Raw genomic sequence first — 6,000 nt, forward strand, 5'->3', positions numbered from 1 at the left:
GTAGAAGTCCTGTATCCATCGCATAGTAGTACACCTATAATGCTACGGAAAGATGACATGTTTTCAACTGCAGTCCAGGCAGAGACAGAAGGTTGTGAGGGGAGGGTAATTGGTATTGACAGCCTCAGGCCTCCCAAGGACACCTGGCCATCCAGTTCTCCATACCAGACAATTGAACAACGCACTGATATAGGATGAGGGCTTCTTGGGATTGATAAACATTGACCATTACATGCACACACCATTATGGTTTTAAAAATGGTACAGTGCTAAAATTGGCATTTTTTGGAGTGTTTTTGTTAATTTGAAAAATTTCTATTGCTTTGAAGCTCTGTATCTTGGGAATTATATGGCGTGAAAATGTTTAACAGTTGAAATTGTTGAAAATTTAATGCAGTACAAGAAAGATCCAAGTGCTTTTTATCGTGGAATGCAAAGGTCAAAAATGTTATAGGCAAAAGATCTGGAAAAAAAAAAGAGTCAAAATTTTGAACATTTTCAATTCCCTCAAGAGGCACAGGGGTTTTTAGGTTCAGATAATTTGAATTCTACCCTTCCAACCATCTACATACAAAACAAATTTAAAAAAATAGAAAAAAGTAGTTGCAACATATGTAATGACCCCCCCCCCCCCAACCCCTTCTTTTCGGGTACCTTTCGGAATTAGTTTCAGAAATGTAGGTTGTGGTCATATAATGATGTGTAGCGTAGCCTGAGATCTAGGTTGGGTTGAATGCTTACAGTTTGGTTATGACAGTGTATCCAACACTTCAGTTTATCCAGCCCTTATCTGCCTCTACAATTTTTACTCCCACTCCCGCCACCGCCACCACATTTCCCCAGTCAACCAATCCCTTTAGTTAGTCAACCTACTATGCCATCAATTTTACTTCACATTTCTTTTCATTGCCTCTTCATTAATTATCTGATCCACCCATTTAATCTTCAGCATTTTTTCTCTACCAGCACATTTAAAAATCTATTTTCATCTTGTCTTAAATATTTATTGTCCATGTCCCCTACAGGGTTACACTCCAGACAAATACCTTCAAAAAATACTTCCTTGCACTTTAATTTATATTTGATACCAACAACTTTCTCTTTTTAAGAAATGCTGTTCTTGAAATTGCCAGTCTGCAATTTACATCATCTCTACTTCAACTTTCATCAACTGTTAAAGATATTCTCCATTCCCTTCAGCTAATTTTCCAAGTCTTCTCCTGTGCCCTTCGACTCTTATAATTGCATTATTTTATTCATTTATCCTTTGGCCATTCGGCCAACCATATAGGACATACCAAGAAGAGAGAGAGCGAGAGAGAGAGAGAGAGAGAGAGAGAGAGAGAGAGAGTGTGGGTGTGCTTTTTCATCTTGTCTTAAATATTTATTGTCCATGTCCCCTACAGGGTTACACTCCAGACAAATACCTTCAAAAAATACTTCCTTGCACTTTAATTTATATTTGTTACCAACAACTTTCTCTTTTTAAGAAATGCTGTTCTTGAAATTGCCAGTCTGCAATTTACATCATCTCTACTTCAAACTTCATCAACTGTTAAAGATATTCTCCATTCCCTTCAGCTAATTTTCCAAATCTTCTCCTGTGCCCTTCGACTCTTATAATTGCATTATTTTATTCATTTATCCTTTGGCCATTCGGCCAACCATATAGGACATACCAAGAAGAGAGAGAGAGAGAGAGAGAGAGAGAGAGAGAGAGAGAGAGAGAGAGAGACATACCAAGAAGAGTGAGAGAGAGAGAGAGAGAGAGAGAGTGAGTGAGTGAGTGAGTGAGTGAGTGAGTGAGTGTGTGTGTGTGTGTGTGTGTGTGTGTGTGTGTGTGCTTCTGAGAATTTCACCATTACTCCATGTGCCATGTTTCGACTTACATCTTTCAGCAATCTGTCAAGTTGTTCTCAGTATCACACCTTCCATCTCCTCTTCACCTACCACTCAGTGGACTCACAATTCTTGAGAGTACATGTATGATGAGAATGAGTCCCAAGCCATTGCTGTACTTCTTCCTTTCCTGTGCTGTAGTTTAAGTCTTTGACTGTATCTTTTCTCAGACTTAGTCTCTAGGACAATCTGGCTTGCTTATAGAATGTTGATTATGGCTTTTCTCACTTTATGCCCTGTATTTTACACTATATACGTACATAGATTTATTTATGTTCAGTCTCCACATCTGGGTCTGACCTTTAAATTTTTTCAAAATTTTTGCGTGATTGTGTAGGCCATGGGGGAAGATTGCCCACTACCCAGCATGGTAGCCTGTACATGTGAGTGGTCATCAGGTACCCTTACGGTACCTGACAACACAGGAAGTGCTTTGTTGATGCCTGAGCTGTAAGTTAATTAGTTACAGGTTATAGTGATCAATCCCATGGTAACACACATGAATCAAGTTTTTTTCTTTTTTTTTTTTTAAGCTTAAAATTTTATTACATATTACATTCCCTTAAATGGCATAAAATGCATATATTATACCTATAGATTATTTATTCCTATTCAAGAATTCGTCTATGGTATAGAAGGAGTTGTCAAGGAGATATGATTTCAATTTATTTTTGAAACTATTACTGCTGTCTGTCAGACATTTTATTTTATCTGGTAATTTATCGAAAAGTTTTACAGCAGCATATTTTACCCCTTTCTGTGCGAAAGATAGGTTAAGTAGACGATAGGGTAAATCTGCCTGTCTTCTGGTATTATAATCATGAATGTCACTGTTGTTCTTAAACTGGTATATGTTGTACAGAACAAATTTCATTACTGAGTAAATGTACTGAGAATTCCTAACCTTTTAAACAGATGCATACAATATGTGCAACTATGAGCCCCAAATATTATTCTAACCACTTTCTTTTGAGCAGTGAATACTTTTTGCCTAAGCGTTGAGCTACCACAACATATAATTCCATGCGACATAAGAGAGTGAAAGTATGCAAAGTATGGTAGCTTACTAATTTCTGTATCCTCAGAATTGGCAATTATTCTGATTGCAAAAGTTGCCGAACCTAGTTGCTTTAGGAGATCCAAAATATTAAATTTCCAGTTAAGATTCTCATCTATACGTACACCCAAAAACTTAGTATGCTCTACCCTGAGTTCTGTTGATGCTTTATATTTATTGAAGGAACTGTACTCTTTGCAGCAGAAAATTGGATGCACTGTGTTTTTTCAAATCTCAAAGCAAGCCCATTTGCAGAAAACCAATTAATAATTTTTCCACAAACATTATTTGTATCATTTTCTATTTCAGTTTCTTTTACTGGTTAATAATTATGCTTGTATCATCAGCAAACAATGTCAGGTTAACTTCTTGTTTCAGATAATAAGGGAGGTCATTCACCTATATCAAGAACAGAACAGAATGATCGAAGCTTGTGGAACACCTAATGTAATTTCACGTCAGCTAGATGAAGTAACAAACTTTCTTAAATCACTTAAACCATATACAGACACTTTTTGCTTCCTGTTCTGTAGATATGACTTAAACCAACCGTGTGCTGTTCCATTTATACCATAGAATTGTAATTTCTGGAACAATGTCATGGTTCACACAGTCAAATGCTTTGGATAAGTCACAGAAAATTCCTGTTGGTGACATTTTACTATTTAAAGACTCTATAAGGTGGGCAGTGAAATTGTATATCACTGTCTCAGTGGAACAGCATTTTTGAAATCTGAACTGGGACTTACTAAGTATCCCATTACTGTTGTGATGGCTAACCATTCTTGAATACATTACTTTCTCGATTATTTTTGACAATGCTGTATGCAAGAGTACCGGCCAGTAATTAATGACAGCTGTGGTATCCCCTTTATTGTAGAGAGGCTTGACAACTGCATGTCTTAGCCTGTCTTGGAAAATACCGTGAGTTAGTGATGCATTGCATAAGTGACTCAGAACATCAACTGTAACTGCTCCACATTGTTTTAATATCTTGTTAGAGATGTCATCTAATCCAACAGAACATTTATTTTTCAAAGATTTAATGATTTTCTGTACTTCACAAGAGTCTGTTTTTTCATCTACACATAAGAAATGGTTGTTAAATACATTAGTTTCTTGTGTACTGTTGGTTAAGATGGTATTGCTCTCTTTAACAGTAATACTACCTACCCCAATGGTTACTTTTCATGTCTCTTCTAACAACATGCCATATTGATTTTATTTTATTGCCCGAGTTGTTAATTTCATCTCTAACATACATATGTCTTGATTTTCTGACAACTTTTCTCAGTATGTTACAATAATTTTTATAGTGTAAAATTACTTCTGGGTCTTTACTAATTCTTGCTGTCTCATACAGTTTTCCTTTTCTTTTTGAAGACACTTTAATACCTGTAGTAATCCAAGGTTTCTTTGTAAACTGTTTGGTGTTATATTTAGTAATATTTTTGGGCAGCAGTGTTCAAAAAGAGATATAGATTTATCAAGAAATATGTTGCACTTATCATTAACACTTGGCTCATTATATACATCTCCCCAATTAACATTTCTTAACCTTTCTCTGAAGTGCTATGTAGATACCGGGTTGAGCAACCTTACACATTAGTTACCGGTTTCTGAAGTGTACACCATGCTAGGTTTTGTAAGTTAATCAATTGTGCATCATGATCTAATAATCCATTTATCACAGGGGAAGTGTGCATTAGTTTTATATCCTCCCGCTGTACAAATACATTATCCATTAGAGTGCTACTGTCTTGGGTTATACATGTAGGGAAATTGATCACTGATTGTAAGTTGTATGCCATTAATAACACTTCTAGTTCACTTTTACTATCAAAATTGCTTAGAAAGATTACATTGAAATCACCACAGATTAGTAACTTCTTCTTTTTGTCTGACAGATAGCATAATAGGGAGTCAAACTTTTTCATGAATAGCTCCCAATCTCCTCATGGGGACCTGTACACTGTTGCTAATATTAACACTACATAGTTCACATGCACAAACTTCAAAGTGCTGATCGACACAAAATTTGCTTACATCTACAGTTTTTTTATAGCCTTGTTTTGTGTAAATGGCAACTCCTCATTTATCCATGCTAGATCTGGAAGTGTAAGATGCTAAATTATACCCATTTATACTGACACTTTCCATCCCCACAGTTACATGGTGTTCAGACAAAGTATATCAATCTCACTCTTATTTTTGAAATCATCTAAACACACTAACAGTTCATCTACTTTATTTTTTATTCCCCTGATATTGTGATGCAGTAAGTTGATATTATCCTTAGCTTTATTCCTATTTACTGTACATGAAGCTTCTTTTATTCTATTTTTCTTGATTGTTTTCTGTCTGGACTTTGGCTTTAACCTAAAAAATCTGTCTGCCTGGTTCCATTAACCACAGAGATCATCCCTTGTGTGACTGTGCCCCCCCCCCCCCCTTACAGTCTCTGCTAATAGAGGAGCTAACTGGCCATCAATCCACACCTGTTTGGAGTAGGTGGCATCATGGCAGATATTTGGTGTCGTGAAACAACCAAAGTTATCAGCAGGTGGCCATGGGACCCTAGCAGTCTCTTCAGAGAGACCAAAACTTGGTGTCTTCATTATGACCCTTCCAGTTTTATGTCACTGCCTACACCATTGTAGGAAAACAACCAGTCAACTTGTGGACAGTTATTCCTCTTAGTTTAACTTAATAGGTGAACTCTCTTCCTTTAACAAATTGCGAAGTGATTCCATCTTAATCAAGATGGCAAATCCTACCCCGTTCCAGGTGTTGCTCTCTTGTAAACAACTTTGTGATGTATATGTTACCATCACATCACATAAGTAGTTTAGTGTAGTACAGGGATTAATTTTTCACCAGGGCCTAATGTTTCATACTGACAAAGTACGTGAACACTTGGAGAGGTAACGGATCCACTTAATATGTTGTACATGTCAAGGCCCACCAGACAAGGTAGACACAGGTGCATTACTCCATGTTTTGGGGGGCATTCACTTCTACAAAAGGTCAAAATTATATGTTAT

This window comes from Schistocerca americana, chromosome X (genome assembly GCF_021461395.2).
Source record: "Schistocerca americana isolate TAMUIC-IGC-003095 chromosome X, iqSchAmer2.1, whole genome shotgun sequence".
NCBI lineage: Eukaryota > Metazoa > Arthropoda > Insecta > Orthoptera > Acrididae > Schistocerca > Schistocerca americana.